This window comes from Chanodichthys erythropterus, chromosome 1 (assembly GCF_024489055.1).
Source record: "Chanodichthys erythropterus isolate Z2021 chromosome 1, ASM2448905v1, whole genome shotgun sequence".
Lineage (NCBI taxonomy): Eukaryota > Metazoa > Chordata > Actinopteri > Cypriniformes > Xenocyprididae > Chanodichthys > Chanodichthys erythropterus.
In genome coordinates, this window is record NC_090221.1 from 6,997,461 (window position 1) to 7,018,001 (window position 20,541).

Sequence of the window (20,541 nt, forward strand, 5' to 3'; positions counted from 1 at the left end):
CGGCTGTCTCCGCACCCACCAGCACCACTCCTTCACCTGCATTCACCGCCAGTCCCATGGCCAAACCGGCGCCCTACTCTGGATCGGCGGAGGAATGCAGCGGATTTCTTCTCCAATGTGAGCTGGTCCTGGAGATGCAGCCGCACCTCTACACCACAGACACGGCTAAAATAGCGTTCATTATTTCACAACTGCAAGGGAAGGCTCTGCAATGGGCAGATTCGTTGTGGACCCAGAAAGGCCCAGTCGTCCAATCCTATTCGGCGTTCGTCTCCCACTTCCGGGAAGTATTCGGGAAACCTCTGACTGATTCCTCGACTGGTGAGAAACTTTATAATCTAAAGCAAAGAAACCTATCTGTTAACGAATATGCCTTGCAGTTTCGAACGCTAGCCGCCACCAGCGGATGGAACGAGCAAGCCCTCATCACCACGTTCCGTCAGGGGCTGGAACCCTCCGTGCGGCTGCATCTCGCTGCATACGAGGACTCCATGGGATTAGAACGCTTCATCCAACTCGCCATCCGCGTGGGGTCCCGTATGCAGTCGTGCATTCAAGAACACCAGGGCCAGTCATCCACCACTAACCTCCTCCGTCGGTCCGAACCCGTCAGCTCCCCAGAACCAGCCAACGAACCCATGCAAATTGATCACTCTCGTCTCACCCCTAACGAAAGACAAAGAAGGCTGGCCCTGAATCTCTGTCTCTATTGCGGAACAATGGGGCATAATCTCTCCACATGCCCAATCCGTCCTCCTCGACCCGTGGTGAGTGCAATATTTCCCTCCATTCAGAAAATGAAGCCACTCACTACAACTGTAACTCTTACTGCTGCTAACATCTCTGTTCCAGTGGTGGCGCTCCTTGATTCAGGGTCAGCCGGAAACTTCATCTCAGGCACCCTCTGTAGACAACTCAACCTTAAGATCTCTCCTTCACCGACGAGCTATCAAATCCACTCCATCACGGGCAAACCCCTAAGCCGCAGACACATCCGTCACTGCGTGGGTCCACTACAACTCAGCATCGGTATCCTGCACACTGAACACATCCATTTGCTGGTTCTGGAGGAATCCACCGCTGACGTGGTTCTAGGGCGCCCGTGGCTGGAACAACACAACCCCAACATCTCCTGGCGCACGGGCGAAGTCCTGAAGTGGGGCGATCACTGCTTCCCAGACTGCTTCCCAGCGCTTCCTGTTCCAAAACCTCCACTCTCCAAGTCTCTTCTCGTGAATGCCACGTCCATCGAGAGCCCTGTTGAGAAGCGCTCGGTGGATGTTCCCCCTGACTACGCCCCCTTCAGCGACGTCTTCTGCCCGCAACGCGCCTCCAAGCTTCCTCCACACCGGCCATGGGACTGCGCCATCGATCTGCTGCCGGGTGAACCAGTGCCCAGGGGACGCATATACCCCCTGTCCATACCGGAGGAGAAGGCCATGGAGGAATACATCAAGGAGGCACTCGAACAAGGTTACATCCGCCCGTCTACTTCCCCTGCTGCTTCAAGCTTCTTCTTCGTGGCAAAGAAGGACGGAGGCTTGAGGCCATGCATCGATTACCGTGCACTCAACAAGATCACCATCAAGTTCCGATACCCACTTCCCCTCGTCCCAGCGGCCCTGGAACATCTCCGCGGTGCCACTGTGTTCACCAAGTTGGACCTCCGCAGCGCGTATAACCTCATCCGGATACGTGAGGGGGACGAGTGGAAGACCGCCTTCGTCACGCCCACTGGACACTACGAGTACCTCGTGATGCCGTATGGCCTGGTCAACGCCCCCTCCGTATTCCAGGATTTCATCCACGAGGTGCTCCGGGAGTTTCTCCATAAGTCCGTTCTGGTTTATATAGATGACATCCTCATCTACTCCCGGAGCTTGGCCGAACATCGCCACCACGTTGCGGAGGTCCTCCAGCGCTTACGGCAGTTCCATCTCTTCCTCAAGGCTGAAAAATGCTCATTCCACCAACCCTCCGTCCAGTTCCTGGGGTACGTGATTGATCACAGTGGCATCCGGATGGACGAGGGGAAGGTCTCCGCCATACAGTCCTGGCCCACTCCTACCACCATCAAAGAACTCCAAAGATTCCTAGGTTTCTCCAATTTCTATCGCCGGTTCATCAAAAACTACAGCACAATCGTCAGTCCACTCACCAACCTCCTCCGTCACCAGCCCAAGTCTCTGTCCTGGTCTCCATTAGCCACCGACGCCTTTGAGACCCTGAAGAAGGCCTTCACCACCGCTCCCCTCCTCGTCCACCCTAACCCGGACCTCCCGTTCATAGTAGAGGTGGACGCATCTACCACCGGAGTGGGAGCGGTCCTTTCACAGCAGCAGGGGACACCAAGTAGACTCCATCCATGCGCCTTCTTCTCCCGCAAGCTCAACCCGGCGGAGGTCAACTACGACATCGGTGACCGCGAACTCCTGGCCGTCAAGCTTGCCCTTGAGGAGTGGAGGCATTGGTTGGAGGGAGCTACTCACCCATTTCAAGTCCTCACTGATCACAAGAATCTCGAATATCTGAAGGCCGCAAAGAGACTCAATCCTCGCCAAGCTCGCTGGGCTATGTTCTTCTCTAGATTCAACTTCTCCATCTCCTACCGTCCTGGTTCAAAGAATACGAAGGCTGACGCCTTATCTCGCCTCTATGCTCCTGAGGAAAAGCCCGAAAAACCTGATACTATTCTGCCGGAGTCCATCTTCATGAGCCCCATCCAGTGGTCCGAAGAAACCATTCCCTCCGCCAATGCCTCCACACGCACTCCGCCGGGTTGCCCACCGGGCTTGCAGTACATCACACGGACACGTCGCACTCCACTCCTGCACAACGTTCACTCTTCACTTGGCACTGGTCACCCGGGGGTCAAGGAGACCCTCTCGTTGCTCAAACAACGCTTCTGGTGGCCCAACATGGCCAACGACGTCAGGAGAGGTACGTGCAGGGCTGCAGGGAGTGTGCCATCTCCAAGAGCCCACGCCATCTTCCCACCGGCAAGCTCTTTCCTCTGCCCGTTCCTGAGAGACCCTGGTCACACCTGGGAGTGGACTTCGTCACCGATCTCCCCGAATCTGACGGTCACACATGCATCCTGGTGGTGGTGGACCGCTTCTCAAAGTCCTGCCGTCTGATACCCCTGGAGGGTCTACCTACCGCCATGGCCACCGCAGAACTAATGTTTAATCATGTTTTTCGCTATTATGGATTACCTGAAGACATCGTCTCCGACAGAGGACCCCAGTTTGTCTCACACGTCTGGAAAGCCTTCTTCTCCCTCCTGGGTGTGACCGTCAGCCTATCGTCTGGATACCATCCTCAGTCGAACGGGCAGACGGAACGGAAGATCCAGGAGATCGGCCGCTTCCTGCGTACCTTCTGTCACGGCCACCAGAACTCCTGGAACCAGTACCTGGGTTGGGCCGAGTACGCACAAAACTCTCTCCGCCAAGCCTCAACGGGACTAACACCCTTCCAGTGCGTACTCGGCTACCAACCCCCGATGTTCCCCTGGGACGGGGAACCCTCCAACGTTCCGGCAGTCGACTACTGGTTCCGGGAGAGCGAGAGGGTGTGGGACTCAGCTCACCACCAGCTGCAGAGGGCCCTGCGCAGACGCAAGATGGCAGCCGACCTTCGACGCTCCGAGGCTCCTGTCTACCAGCCGGGGCAGAAGGTCTGGCTGTCCACCCGGGACATCAGGATGCGTCTGCCCTGCAAAAAGCTGAGTCCCCGCTTCATTGGCCCGTTCACCATCCTTCGGCAGATCAACCCCGTCACCTATCGTCTCCAACTCCCGGCACAGTATAGTAGAATCCATCCTACATTTCACGTGTCTCTACTTAAACCTCACCACCCTTCTGTTGTTCCCTCCACAGAGCCTGACGTGGCAGCCGCCGAGCCCCCTTCCACTTCTCCTAGAGGACGGCACAGCCTACGTGGTCCACGAGATCTTGGATTCCCGGCGCCGTGGTGGTAAACTCGAATACCTCGTGGACTGGGAGGACTATGGTCCCGAGGAACGCTCATGGATTCCCAGGAACGATATCCTTGATCCTCTTCTGTTACAGAACTTCCATACCAACCATCCAGACAGACCTGCCCCACGACCCAGGGGAAGACCACCACGACGTCGGGGTCCGCGGCCCTCAGGAGCGGGCCGTGGGAGGGGGGGTACTGTCACAGACACGCCAGGCTCCACCTCACCACAGTACCCACGCACCCAATCACCAGCTTATTAATCACCGCCACCTGCACCTCATTCACTCTGCAATCACCAGCACTACAAAGCCACCACTCTCACACACACTCACTGTCCGGTCTCGTTTGCACTACGCCATGTATATGCTTACCTTAAGGACTCCCCTTCAACATACTTACCTGCTCCAGCGATCTCCTTCATCTCCTTCGTCTCCTGGTCCCTTCGTGTGCTTACCCATCTGTGTGTGTGAGTGTCTCCAACGTCTCCCTCCATCTCAGCTCAACTCCTGGATCCACAAACCACACAAGGACAGTATTACTTTATATTCATCTCTCAAGAACCTGATAACAGCCATTACCACTCTGTGTTCCACATATTGTTCCAATAAACTCACCTGGATTGCTTTTATCTCTGCCTCCGTGTCTATATCATAACAGTAATGACACTTTTGTCATTTGTATATTTATGAACAAATGAAAAAAGCACAAATGTCAGGGCATGTCAAAACTTCTCCAAGCCCCAAATCAGCCTCAGACTCCAGAGGGTTAAGTAGTATTTATAAACATGCCTTATAAAAAAATATATTACTGGTGTATATCTTGAGACAAAACTATGAAACTGACATAATTTAAGATATTTTAGTGCAAGTTTCTTTCAGTTAAAACAGCTCAAACATGCATTTTAGTCTGGGACTAGGCTTAAGCCTTGACTGTGTGTGTTAGCAATACTTTTAAGGAAAAAAAAAAAAAAAGATTTTTTATTATTTATTTAAATACATTGGTGTAAAAAAAAATACATCTAAATGGTGTATAAAATATTATTTACTTCTAAAGATGCTTAAAAAGTACCATATTAATTTAGCATGTCCTTAACAAATCCCTCACTCGAGGTATTATGAAATGTGGTATCACATGGTAAAACCATGACAGTTAAATATATACAGAGGCATAGTACTGAAATATTATCATATGCTGTATGTTTACATGGTATTCCTAGAATGTCATGTCATTATCATTGTACAAGCGGGCACACGCTTTGCCCTTTTATGGAGGACTGAAGGAACAGTGATCCATGGTGGACCCAGGCGATAGGGCCATATGGTGTGGCATGTTGTGTCATTAGTGTAGAAACTTGAAGGGGACACCAGTGTCTTAATTATCTCCAGACAGCCTGCGACACTCAAACCTGCAGAGAGCAAAACCTCTCAATGCTCACAAATGCCCGCACAAGCGTTAATGCATGGCGAAGCTATAAAAATGCTAAGTACTTTCTATCTGATATGTTTGATTTAATAGTGCGAATTTAATTAGTTTTGTAAATATGGGCTTGCAAGCAAGGTTTTAATTCACCTCACTTATACTCATTCGCCTAATCTTTGGGGAGCTTTCACACTTAAATCCTGATTTATAACTGCATAATTCAGGTAGCCTCTTTCTTGTCAGTGCTGTTCTCTGTATGGATCTGTTTGCAGTAGTTCTAATGAATTGTATGCTGACATCTCTTATGTTGCTCTTTTCAGCCATTAGTTAGCCATTTGTGTGTTTGTTGCCTTCCCCTGCTGTTTCAGGGTACAGTAGAAACAGGCAATGTTCTGCTATGAACCCAGAAGAACATGATTTCACCATCTTTGCTGATCCTGGAACAACATTTCAGTCAACCATTCAGATATGTTAGACTTAAGTTTACAGTTTGTCAAGTTTAGGTGAACATCCAGGGTAAGGTGCTTCAACATTGGTATTATTCACATATCATTTACCTCTTACGGATAATTTATGGGTAGGGTTAGGTAACCCATACTCGGAATTTGTCCTCTGCATTTAACCCATCCAAGTTAGTGCACACAAATTAGGAGTAATGAACACGCACACACTGCAAACCGTGGACAGTTGGCAGGCATTGTTTTTTTTTTTTTTTGCTGGGGCGCCCTGGGAGTGATTGGGGGTTAGGTGCCTTGCTCAAGGGCACCTCAGTCATTTCCTGTCGGTACTGAGAATCAAACTAGTTTGACTATCTAACCATTAGGGTTAGGACTAAATTTTCAGACAGGACAGGAGAAATTTTTGCTCCAGGACCAACAAAATATGTCGATCAAGGAGCAAGGTCTTACTTGGCAATATCATGATGACCATTAACCCAACACAAGTCACACTTTCCATGAACTGAATGTTTATTTTATCATATGTGTATTACGTTCACACTGAATTAAATGTGATTTATTTTTGTATATGTTTTCCATGTTTGATTCTCAGGTCATGCTGAAGTTTCAGAAAGATGTGAGAATGCAGCAGAAGCTGCCACACATGCCAACTCATTAAAGACTCAATTAGACCTGCACTGCAACACTGCACCTGTAAACTGGTGAGTAATTCATACTTCTGTTCATTAATTTTGTAAAACACTTAAAAACATAAATATTGTAATTAAGCAGTTGATTTTATGCCTCAATATTTAAATAAAATGATCATGATCAATAGATTGATACAGTGCTGTTGCACACCAAAATGCATTTGTGCAAACTTTCTCGGGGGAATTGAAGCATTGAAAATATTTTTTTCCTCCCATCTAATATGTTTCCATCACCATGTCTTCATACATTTCATAGTGAATTGTACAGATAAGAAACAAATCTTATGTGGAAGAAATTGTAACAACCCTGCATTGATCACTGCATCAAGTGCTTTAGAATCAGCCAGTCTCCCCAGGGTGGGCCATTCCACCAAATTCACCCAACGTACAGAGTTCAAGGTGCTTCAAGAACACCAAGATGTCATCATTGGATCTAAAAGCAGCTTTAGGAACATTCACTGTGAATGTGCACCAGCTAACCATTATAAAGAGACAAATCTGCACTACATTAGAGCTAAACAAGAAAGAAAGCTCTGCTCTCAACAAAGAATATTAAGGTAAGATTGGAGTTTGCCGTCCAACACCTACATGAAGAACAGGAACAGAACTCTGAAGCACGATGATGGTGGGTGTGTTGTGGTTTGGAGGTGTTTTGCTGCTTCTTGGATATCATAAAGTCAACTATGGACTCTATTTTATACTGAAGAATGTGAGGCCATCTGTAAAATATAGAAAAAATCTAACCCAGCTTTACTTTTCACCAAAAGCATGCATTGAAAATAATCTGATAGATAGATAGATAGATAGATAGATAGATAGATAGATAGATAGATAGATAGATAGATAGATAGATAGATAGATAGATAGATAGATAGATAGATAGATAGATAGATAGATAGATAGATAGATAGATAGATAGATAGAGTACATACAAACTTACAATATATAGAGAGACACAAGATAAATAAAGCACTGAAATTATGTTTGTATGTGAGCTGGAGTTTATGTTTGCTGAAATATGCTGTGTGAATGCGCGCTGTGGAGCTGTGCATGTCTGTAACAACTAGAGGCATGTTGCCTGTGGCTGCCAGAGGCTCTGGCTAAATTATGAATGTGTGTGAGAATGGAGTGTCTGTCTTTTTCTGAAAAATTCAAGAAAGAGCAGTAAATACTCATGCAGAAACACACTGAAATGCGCATGTCGGCCAAATCATGGCAACCAAAAAAAAAAAAAAAAACACCCTTTAGAATATAAATGCTAAATGTGTAATTTGCTCTTAAATTTTCTAAATCATGTTCAAGGTCACGAGTACAGGAGTTTAGTGAATTTCTTTTGAAATGATCATGGTTATGATTTTTTTTTCTTTTTTTCTTTTTAATTTTGTAAAATAGCTTTTCTAATTTTACCTGTGCTGGTTTCCTTGACAACATGCTGCAAACTGAGCAGATGTGAAGACATAATTTGTAGAGTATGTGTAGTACATCATGAAGAAAAGTTGGCTGGTGTAGGATTTGTGCAGATGATAATCATATGATTGTGTTATGAAAAATTTAAGACAGACTCCCATGTTTCTTGCAGCTCCCAACAACTTAGGTCACAAAAGGTTTAAATAAAACACAAAAGAGACAAATTGAACCGCATCATTTGGGTGGGTAAAAACAGTGTTGTTTGCATGATTATTTTCAATCTCATAAGTTTTTCTCTCTTTTTTTCTATTTTTACAGTCATTTTTTTCACAGTGCAGTGAACTCTTTTAATTCTAAAGATCAGTGAATTAGATTTTTTAATCATAACTTATATTAAAATAAATTATGTTTCATTTAATCACAGCGGTAGCGCAAACTTTTAAAAACTGTCGACAATTACTTATTGTTAAATCTCTCACCTTTTCCCCCACACGCACTGACATTTTTGCATTTGGATTGAGTGATTCATTAATGACGATGCAGAAGTCACACAGATGTTTAAATCCCAGTATCAGTCAGCATCAGTTTCATTTCACAGGTGCTTGTTTCTATTGAAGTACGAATGTTTGTATTCAGTCTGATATAGCAGCTCTGTTAAACACAGACTGGCATCAGAAAATCACTGTCTCACCTGCCCCACATCTTGTGCTCTATTACATCCCATCCTCCTCTTCTCTGAGTTGACCTGAAATCAGGGCTGTGGGTGAGGGCATCTCTCTGACACACGCTAGCACAGCTTCAAGTATCACACACTATACACAATCACATTGACAGTAAAGATATCCCGCGGCGGACTGAAACACTAGCTGAAATCAGACACCTACTCCGCTCTCTGCCAAACACAATGTTGTCAGTATGTGTGCGTGTTTGTGTGATGCATATACTTTTAAAAGCCCTTACCTGGCATGAAAATATTGCACGTCAAAAATTTAAAATGTATTCTTAGACGCTCAAAGGATGGTCTTGTTATGCTGTCATTTGAATCATTTTAGCAATGCATCCTCTTTCATTGCAGACATCTACAGATCATTACAAATCACATTTTGGAGAAAAAAAAAATCTTGCTTGCAAACATCATAAAGTATAAACATCTCAGAGAGACTAAGACTTGTTTTTTAACCTCTTCTCCACTATGAAGAAATTACTTCTGAAAATGAACTCCGATAGACAAACAAACAAAACCCTTGTGGCACAGCTGTCACAGAGGATCAGCGGAAAGGACGACTATTCCTGGAGCTCTTCAGGAAACAGTAGGAGCACTCAGGGCCACTTGCAAGACATCCTGCTAGTGAAGGGGCCATCTCCTTCTCCATTTCTTTTCCCTCTCCTCATCTCTCTCTTTAGCCTCATTCTTGTGGCTTCCTCCCTCCATCTCATTCTGCTCTCAAACAGTGGGATACATTTCCACATGAAAGCGGAGAGGGAGGAGAAGGCCACTTGCAGTGTCCTACTCTTCCTCTCTGTTTCCATGGAGATCATGTGCGGCGTGAGCATTGTCCAGTTTCCGGAGTGGATGGAGTGGTCTTGTTTTGGATTCTTTCTTCAAACTTGATTACTTTAAAAGCATCTCAAGAATAGAGTCGTACTGTATATGAGAAGTACCAGTGGAGGAAGTTCTTGATGGTCGAGCGGACCCATGATGTGGGTCACTTAATCAAACACATCCACTTGTAACTGAGCTCTCATTTTCATGCATTAAAAATGTCAGCGTGTCGGCAACGAGGAACAGCAGTAGTGGGCGCGCTTGTGACGTCTGTGACAGCGGGGAGGCCCTGTAAGGATGTAGGATTGAATCCGGTCTCAGGTTTAGGAAGCTTAACCTAAAAAACTACATTTTTCGTTTGCTTTTGTAAAATATTATTATTGTATTATTATTAAAATATTATTGTATTGCTATTACGATCTTAGAGTAGGCCTGACAACTTTACCAGTATTGTGATGTACACTATGTGGATACTTGCTAACCCTCATCAAAAAAGCCCTCTATGGTCTGTAAGTCACTATGGCCTTCTTTACACTACATTTAAAGGGTTAGTTCACCCCAAAATAAAAATTATGTCATTTATTACTCACCCTCATGTCGTTCCACACCCATAAGACCTTTGTTCATCTTTGAAACACAAATTAAGATATTTTGATGAAATCCGATGGCTCAGTGAGGCCTCTATTGCCAGCAAGTTCATTTCAGTGCCCAGAAAAGTACTAAAAACGTATTTAAAACAGTTCATGTGAGTACAATGGTTCTACCTTATATTATAAAGTGACGAGAATACTTTTTGTGCACCAAAAAAAACAAAATAATGACTTGTCAACAATATCTAGTGATGGGTGATTTCAAAACATGGAGTGCTATAGTCATGTGATTTCAGCAGTTTGGCAGTTTGACACGTGATCACATACGAAAAGTTTTGCATTTCATTGTATTCCAAAGTTCAAGTTTGGTGAACTCTGACCTGTGAATTCGCATCACGTGAAGACGTGCAACCAGTAGAAGAACAATTCGTCACAACATCAATTCGTCACTGCATTAAAAAAATTATATTTTTGCAATGAATTTGAGTAGGTTATATATATTTTTTTTACATTGTGAACGTATTACTATATATGTTAAATTCATGTTTATATAAAAAAAGACGCTGCAGACCGTGACTTCATATCACAATCGTTGCCACATCCAATGAAATTTTGCACTTTCAAATTCTTGTGTGACCGCGGCTTAAGGCATTTTCCACCCATTTTATTGTCTGAAAAGTAAAAACCGTTAGTCTGATTGATTAGAAAAGTAACAGCACACCTCGCCCGCAGGCCATACCGTTTCATTCATGTCCGTAGCTCAAATTTGTAAGACAAGTTGTACATCCCATAGTTGAATACTTTATGGGTTTGTTCACATCCAACCTTAGCAAGCACCACTAATAAATTAATGTATTGTTTTCCCCAGACTTCAAGTTTCTGAGTTCATACTTCTAAACTTTTACACAGGGACTCCTTACATAGAAACTTTTTTCACTAGCAAACTAGTTCCTTATACTGTCTTTCCCTCTTTTTTGACTTGACCTTTTAGCAGTGAGTTCATTCAGACGGAGCTTCATCACACTTTCCAACCTAGCAGTCTGCCTCTGGTAGCCGCCTAGTAGGCGCGATGAGGAGCAGGATGTGTTTGCGAGGATCTGGCCAAGGAATATCTGGCCTGAATCATTGAGACTGGTGCTGGGAAGAAGCTACAGTCTAAAGATTCTCTGCTCTGACCTGTGGCTTTTTTATTTCATGACAGCACAGACCTTCATAGCTAGTTTATACCTGGTTTCTACTTGGCTGCCAAAACAATATATTTAAGTTATAACAAGTCTCCGAAGAGGCTGTGCAGGAAATCAGGCACAAAATAAATACTCTGATGAACCATGATGTGAATCTAAGGACAAGAGCTTGTTAGAGATGAATAAGATTTGTATCGCATAATTTACACCTTTCGATAACTACAATGCAAATCTAATTCTTCACACTTGAACTTCCTTTTTAGATGTGTGTCTGCAGATACAGGTGATAGCAAGCTAACAACCTGGGAAGAATATGTTTCCCTCTGTGTGCTTTTTTTTTTTAAATCACCTCTGTGTTTGACAATCGAAAGAAAAAAAGACGGTGTGCAATTTAACGTGGTAAATCTCAGACTGTGTCTAAATGCAGATGTCGTTGAAATGTGAATTCCGTTTGTATGAGCACCAACAAGCTTGCACAGGTTATATCACCACATCACCATCTGCCCCTTGCTGACCTAATCTGTCCCGACATTTCCCCCAAAAGCTGTCTGAAACCCCGACCATGGACTCTTCCAGAACAGGTCTGCTCCTCTTCAAATGTCCGTCTTCCTTTCTCATATGTAGTGTGCTCTGAGGTCACTTCAATTCCCATCCATCTCCAAATGTCACTGTTGTTCCCCTGGGTACTTGCCCTTAACTGCCTTTGTTTAGATTAAAGTTTGGGGCACCCACTATTCAATATCTATCCAAACTGCTAAAAAGAAAATAAAAAACCTTGTCATGTCTGATATATCACACTGTAACACCTGTAATAAAGTGCAGCTCGGCCGACTGTAGTTAGAGCAGCTGTTTATACAAACATCTGACATTTAGATGCTTTGTTATTGTAGATTCTGTTGAGGTCAGCGAAACAACTGAATAAAACACAGCCTGCAGAGGCAGGCAGAAAGAATGTTTGGATGGGTGGAGGAATGAAGGAAAAAAGTTATATTTGGTTCTCGTAGGATGTTTTTGGAAAGTGAGCGAGGAGGAGAGGTCGATCTCTGACTGCATGAGATACAGTATGTCAGAAATGGAGATGTAGCTGAGTGTGCCTGTTTGTTTTTTGCAGAGTTTTTGACTATAAAACAGGAGCACAGAGGACTAATCTTCAGTGTAATTAGCTTCTATTGATCTCAGTGATTGGACTTCATTCACACCGTGTTTAGTGTCCCCCAGCTCTTCACAGTTGAGGTGCTCCTCCAATATCCTCTAATTAAAGTTAACATGAAATAGCATTCACAACCCATTTTAATTCAGTATTGTGATGTATTTCTGGGTGAAACAGGATGTTCAACAAGAATAAATGTATGGAGAGCCTTGATTTTATCCATCAGGATTCAATCAGATTATGAACAGTGCGCATTATGTACTAGAATGCAAGTTTGTGGTGGATTGTGGCCCTTCTGAAGCACCCAATTATCAGTAGGCTTTTTTGATTAGTTCACATTCAGTCACGTCTTGACATATACCAAGGTTAACATTTGTGACCTGTGCTGGCAAAATAAGTCACAATGAGCAAATTATTAAAAAAAAAAAAAACCTTCAAAATGATGTATGATTTGTTGGAATCCGACAAAAAATGACTGAGCTACACCTGTTTGAAATCGATAGAGTCAGCAAAGTAAATTCTGAGAAAAATCGAGTTAAAGTTTTCTGATGGTTCCAAAACAAAATCACCTAGCTATTATTAACAGCAAATGTTTTGTAAAAACAGAAAATAACAGCAGCTTTCAGCCTGTCACCATCATGCAAACATGAAATATTAGACATACCGTAGTAGCTCTTTACAGGTTTTTGCATTCCATTGTGCTATTTTTCCTATTGTTTTTATGTTTGGTGAACATGTTTGGCTGTTGCACTCATGTGTTTTGGGCTGAATCCCAAATGGCACACTTCATAGCACTTTCAGTCTTGTGGACTTACAATGACTGCCACGTGCACGTGTCCGCGAGACCATAGGTGTTCATCATTTTCGATTTCAGAAGGGTGCTCGCGAGCGCCCCCTTTGCGGCCGGCATGTTCCCTCAATGCGAACTATGCAGAGGACTTTACCCAGCAGTCAAAGCGGCATTACGCCATGAAAGTGCGGACTCGGAGGAAGACTGTGAGGTTTTAGGATGCCATTTGGGATCCAGCCTTGCAGTGTTTCACCCATGAAACGACATTCTAAAAACGCGTTGGTCAAGTTAAAAAAAAAACTTGCATTTAATAACGCTTTGCTTTTTTCCCATTCTACTGCCCGTGTCTTGTTTTTTCAACACATTAACGTGTTTCTGAGTGAACAACAGCCGCTTAAGACTAAGGCTGGATCCCAAATGGCACCCTAAACACTCGCAGTCTTCCTCTGAGTCCGCACTTTCGTGACGTAGTGCCGTTTTCCGCAATGACGTAGCTCGCAAACTTGCAGGCTCAACTGAAGTGCGACTGGTTGCAATTGAGGAAAAGATGAATGCAGCCAAGTACAGGGATATCCTGGATGAAAACCTTCTCCAGAGTGCTCAGGACCTCAGACTGGGCCGAAGGTTTACCTTCCAACAAGACAATGACCCTAAGCACACAGCTAAAATAACGAAGGAGTGGCTTCACAACTGTTCTTGAATGGTCCAGCCAGAGCCCTGACTTAAATCCAATTGAGCATCTCTGGAGAGACCTAAAAATGGCTGTCCACCAACATTTACCATCCAACCTGACAGAACTGGAGAGGATCTGCAAGGAGGAATGGCAGAAGATCCCCAAATCCAGGTGTGAAAAACTTGTTGCATCTTTCCCAAAAAGACTCATGACTGTATTCGATCAAAAGGGTGCTTCTACTAAATACAGTCGACTTATAATTTCACTGTTAATTCAAGTTTGTTCATTGATACAACTTGGAGTGTTAAAATGTATCATGTAGAAACTAACATGAACTTTAATAAATGCTGTACAAGTATTGTTCATTGTTCATGTTATCTGTTGCTTCAATTTTAATGTATAGAACCTTACTGTAAAGTGTTACCAAATATTTATCAAAAGACATAAATAAGACAGATTGATTGTCTGGATCTGCAATATCAAAAAGATCACCTGAAACACTCTGTTTTCAGCTGTACTGTCTTTCAGATCCATCATGAAAGCCTTGTGCTTGTTCCGATGCCAGTCATATTAGAAATTGGCATATAATTCTGCTGCCATAATGACACACTGAGGGAACTGTCTGTTCCAATCTACACCTCCCGAGCCTCGTCAGACATGAAATTAAGATATTCCTCATCTGAAATCCCAATCTTAGAGACACAAGAGATGATTTGGAAAGCAGATCAAATCACTTGGAGAAAGATGACGATCGAAGGTTTTCTAATCCCCACCAACAAACCTGACTAAATGATTCGCTATTCTCTCTGATTGTGCTGATGTTCCGGGTGCTTCAGTCTCATTATTGCAGATGATATGCATCTTACATTCTTCATATTGTCAGATGAATAAATTGTCTCCCGATTGGAGCATAGACGTCCGACTTTAATGAGAAATTCAACTAATATTTCTTTCATTTTGCATATCGTCTGATGGTTACCCAGGAAGTAGCTTCTCTCTCGCTTCCTCTAGTCTTTCTCTCTCCCTCTCAGTCTCTCTCTCTCTCTTCTCTCAATTGGTAATCATAATAATGTAGCGGCCCATAATTATAATAGACCTGCTTGTCAGAGATACGGAACAGATTTCAAAGCTTAAATTATTCACAAGGCAACCGAACAAACGGAGTTTAAACAAAAAGAGAGGCTGTGATAGCGCTAAAAATTACATATTATGTTCACTCTCATTCATAATAAAATGCAGTGCTGTCTAGGATTTGGCTAGCTAAGCCATTTATTTTCCCTCAAGTGTTTTTTTAACATTACTTCAGATAATTTTTTGAAGTTTTATGGAGATTTTGTAATTCAAAGTAGCAGTAATTTGACACAGTCAATCTCAGGTTCCTGCTCATTGTTTATAATCTTTTTCAAAATGTCTTGTCATGATCAATTTCAATGTACTTTCAAGTCTGCGTTGGTGCAACAGATAAACAAAGACTAAACGTTGATGAAACTTGATGCTGAGGATTGGTAGTTATAATTGGCTGAGAACCGTTACACATTGCTGTACAACATACAACTTCTCTCTAAACCCGAGACCAATCTTCCCTCTAATGTTTCGATCTCGTTCTGTCCAAACTAGCCCGCTCTGGTTAGTGTTGTATGCAATCTCATCTTGAATGAACTCGGTCCCGCGGTGTCCACAGAGCTGTTCAAACAGATTGAAGTAAAGGTCAACAAGACGAAGGAATAGCCACACAAAGCAAGCCTTGGCAATTTGCTTTTTCCTCTTATTTAAAGCCGAACTTTCATCAAAAAAGAGAGCATTTAATCAAAGTGAGAAAATTAAAGCCCACCCCACCCCTTCCCCTGTTTTTGAGATTCCTGGTAAAAGCACAGATATATGGGGACAGGTTTGGGTCTGCTTTCACTTTGTGAAAAGGCTCTCTTAGGGTCGTGATTGTTTTTTAGCTACTCGTGTTGTCCCGCTCTTCAGGAATTTGCTTTAACTTTAAGCAATATCTTTGCTTGTTGCCATCTAAGTAAAGTTCAGGTTTTGGGTTTCATTTTGAATTGAGAACCGCTTTATTTTAGGCAGACAATGGCACACTGAGTTATCTTTCTGTGTGTGTGTGTGTTTGTGTGTGTAAGTTTTACTAAATGTCCCTACAAGGATAGTAAAATCTGAGATCACCTGCATTGTGGGGGCCAGCCAGCCAAAATGGATTGATAAACATACAAAATGATGCTTATTTGAAAATGAAAAAATGCAGAAAGTTTTCTGTGATGGGTAGGTTTAGTGTAGGGGAATAGAATATATGGTTTGTACAGCATAAAAATCGTTACGTCTATGAAGAGTCCTCATGAAGATAGCAAAATTTAACGTGTGTATGTGTGTTTAGGAGGCCTGCCGGTCTGGTGCATGTCCTGAGTTTTGCTTTGGACGTGTGTCAGCGGTTCTGATCTGGCTTGTCAGACATGTTTAACTCAAGCTCCTTCCACCCCTTCACCCAGGGGATATGCCAGTGACAGTTGTGTGCTTCTCCCTCTCTCAGCCCTCTTGCTTTCCATCACAAACTGTCATCCTCTTCTCTTTTCTCTGGCTTTCAGACTCTCTGCTGCATATGTCCACTTCATTGGTTACTCTACCACAGATACCACAGTTGCACTTTTGCAAAGATTTTTTTTTTTTTATGGATTTTCTGTCAAAATAAGAATTATATTACTTGAAAATGTTCTGTGTGCATGAGGCCATCTAACTGTACTGGGGATAAGAAGTATTTTGCTGTGTTTTGAATGGAACTGCTCACAGCCCACTGTGCAGTTTCTCACATACTCAGAGGCGAGATTTATTTAAGCAAATACAAATGAATGAATACAGATGATTAATTAACAGGGAAATACAAATTATGTGAATAACACTTAACTTAAATAATGAATGTCCAGTTTTTACAGGTGAGAGTTTGTGGATAGTGAAGATCCACATATAAATAATACAACAAAAGAGAGCTTGTGAGTCGTAGTCTATGTGTACACGGGCATTTTTATAAAGTTTTTTTTTTTTTTTTTTTTTTTTTTTATATATATTTATATATATATATATATATATATATATATATATATATATATATATATATATATATAAGAGTTTTTCATCCTACATTTTAAAACAAAATTGCATCCACATGAAAATGCAAAAACATTCTATGAAACGCGGTCAGGAGCATCCCAAACCAACGGGGGTATTCCAGAAAGCAGGTTATGTAACATACCTGGGTTTAAGAGTAAGTGCATAACCTCTACTTTTGGTTCCAAAAACTGAGGTAACTTTCAGGGTATGTAAGTAGCCATGGCAACTTACTCTCTGAACATAACCTGCTCTGGAGATGCGTGTTATACAATTAATATAGTTATATTAATGTAACTAAAATTTTTTTTATATAATTGCAGTTATATATTCAATATTATATATATATATATATATATATATATATATATATATATATATATATATATATATATATATATATATATATATATATATATATATCTGTATATCTTGTGTGTTACCCGGGAGCATACTCTGGGTTGGCTGAACCTACTCCCGGATGTGTTTTTTGGAACCAGCATACCTCGAGTAAGCAAGGCTTGGTTTAATCAACCGAGAGTTCAGGGTATCAGGGTTCAGGGTATGTGACGGTAAGTTAACCTTGCTGGAATACCCCCCCAGGTGGTGATATAACCCTAACCATAAGCCCATGTTGGCCAATCAAAAGCCTGGAAAAAAGGTTATTACCAGTTCCAGTTTCAATTTCACAAGCCAAAATCTCCAGTTTCACTGGCTACACAACAACACTGCAACCAGAGTTTTGGTAATCTTCACCCTGGCAGGAGTCTTCAAAAATGTTTGGTTTCAGTGACCAGATACTGCATTTGTGTGTGGACAACCAGCCGCATAGAAAAAGCTGTGGCTTTGAAAATACCCGTGTTTGTGTGGACAGGGCCTAAACATGGAGGTACACTGATGGTGTGTGAAACAATTGGTAGATAGTCCTTGATTGGTCCAAATGAAAAACAGGTGTGGTTGATCAGGGCTCTGGTGAACTAGACAAGTGACAAATATACAGTATTAATTTTCTCAATCACTATTTTGTTGTTTCGATATTTTTGTCTAGTAATAATATTTAAACAATTAGCCTTTCACCGAGCCCCGCCCCCCTTAGTTACTGTTGCTTTGTCCGACAAGCCGTGGCGCTGTCACTCCACACGCAGTGAAAAATACATCGCGGAACAAAGAGGACACTGACCACACATCGACAGACAAGACAGAGCAGGTTACTTATGATATTAAACAAAGTCTCAGCTTTCAAACCGTGTAGTTATTAAAAAAATTCAAACAATACAATTTTTTTTGCTCTTTAATGTGTCGTGACCATGGTCGTGACAGATTGCTGTAGATCCTCAGCTCAACCGCTCGTAAAAACCGATCATCTCTTGCTATTAGTCCATGAACATGAGAATGAATGTTGTTTCAAACGTGGAAAGACGTCAATACACACCATTTTTCAAGTTTAACTCCACCGAGGTTAATCTTTTAACTACTGGCTGCTTTGTCGGACAAAATGGCGGATGCGGCGTTCTGATTGGTTAGATCGCTTGTCAATCAAACTCCCTGCGAAAGGTCAATTAATCAAATATTTGCTCATAGATTTGATTTAGATTTTTGTTTCATAATTTTTTAAAGAAGAGTTTAAAGTTTAAAGCTTTTTTGATTCATTATTGTTTTGATTTAAAGAAAGAAAAATGGAAAACAAGACTAAGAAATTAATTCTCAAATTGTTCTTTTGCAGTTTAAACCATACTTTAAATAAGTTGTCAAGAAGATGTTAAGGAGATGTTTGGAAAATCAAGTCACATATAGTATGACTAGTATCATATTCTGACTGTAGCATTTCTCTCTTTTCAGCTCTCTTTTTTCACTCCGATTTCATTTAGCACCTAAGTATTTTCTGTTTTCCTGCTCATAGCTAAACACCATTTATTTTACCCTCTTCATTAAAACAGATTAATGAAACAAAATGATTTGTGAAAGCATTACAGCGAAGCCCAAATTTCGTTGACAGCTGGGGCTATGAATTTTGTTTGACAAAAAACAAACTTTTATAAATGGTTTTATTCAAATACAGTTTTATTACAAACTATACAATAACTGCTGACAAGTCAAGCTCTGGACCTCTCAGCACACTCTCTCTGACAATGATTGTTTCATAGCTGTAAACACTGATGTCTCTCAGCTGCACTAAAGTCCCATTTCCCAAGTGGGATTAAGAAGGAAAAACAAATCTATGCAACATCTGTGTCTTCCTCACAAGAGTGCATTACTATTGACTTTCAATGTGCTTCAGATACTTATGAAATTACCCTGATAATTGAGCATCTGTTAACCCTGATTCTGCAAGATGCCCTCAAAGTCAAAGCGAGAAGCTTGCAGGAGGAGAATTTAATATTTGTAGTCACAAAGTACCTCTTGAAACTATTAGGTTGCCAGTTTTGAGATTAAGTCGATATTCGGCTATTACCTTGTCACTTTGATGCACTCATCCATCTTTTAGTTTACCACCATTCTCCTCAGGTGTCCTCTACTCTTTTCTTCTGTGTTCCACCATCCAGACCACCCCCTGATCACTCAAATGTTCAGCGTGTCATTTCCATTGACCTCTGCTCCTCCCCATCTCTGTCTGAGGTTGCCATGGATACAGGGCCACCAATGTCTGTCAGGTGTCACGGACAGCAACCAGCTGTGACCTCTCGGTGAGCATCTGAATATGGAGAGTTCCACACGAGCAGCCTCAGTCGGCGCAAACAACATCTGACAGGAAAAGGCAGAGGAAGTAGGCCAGAGGTGATGACGATGTTGGCCATGAGCTATGCTCTTCAGGATAGAAATAGTTATGGTCATTGTTGGTCATAAACACTAAGCTTTTAATTGTCTTTACCGCGAATTATTGGTCAGGACATTGGCAAAATTTAAGCTCAGAAAAACATCAAAGACAGAATGTTTTTGGCAGAATATTGGAAGTTGTGTGTGGAGTGATGAATCAAAATGAAACACGAGTTACATGGTGATGCTCCAGAGCGGTGTCTTCAAAAATCTGCTGAGAAATATAATGACAAATGCATGGAGGAAGACGTGTCATTGTGTGGAGAGCTTTTTAGCTGCTGGTATTGGTGAGCAACTTCACTGTGGAAATCATTTAATGTTTTGGAGTACAGGAGAATATTGCAGAAGGGCTTGCTTCCCACAGATGAAATGTTGTTATCTAAAGATGAATGATCAGATGTTATTTTTCAAAAAGTCAATGCTCCTGCTCACATTTAAAAGACAACCAGGAAATTGCTTGAGAACAAGCCCATAAGGCTTTTGTTTTGGTCTGGTCAGAGTCCAGATTTGAACCCTTTAGGGAATATTTGGTCTCACATTAAACTCAAACAAACTGGGAGATATTTTCAACTACTTATGAACTGTTTCAAAGCATTAAAGGATTAGTTCACTTTTAAATAAAATTTCTTGATAATTTACTCACCCCCATGTCATCCAAGATGTTCATGTCATTCTTTCTTCAGTCGAAAAGAAATTTTAATTAAAACATTCCAGGATTATTCTCCTTATAGTGGACTT

At 42.2% G+C, this 20,541-nt stretch overlaps 1 protein-coding gene across 1 annotated transcript in view; it reads left to right on the forward strand.

Annotated features, from left to right (window-relative positions):
* Positions 1-6,540: 6,540 nt before the first annotated feature.
* tenm2a (teneurin transmembrane protein 2a) overlaps positions 6,541-20,541 on the forward strand; it is a 383,777-nt gene continuing 369,776 nt past the window's right edge. Inside the window, exon 1 of the mRNA XM_067385867.1 lies at positions 6,541-6,562. The gene's annotated coding sequence lies outside the window, so the exon portion shown is untranslated. The remainder of the gene's footprint in view (positions 6,563-20,541) is intronic.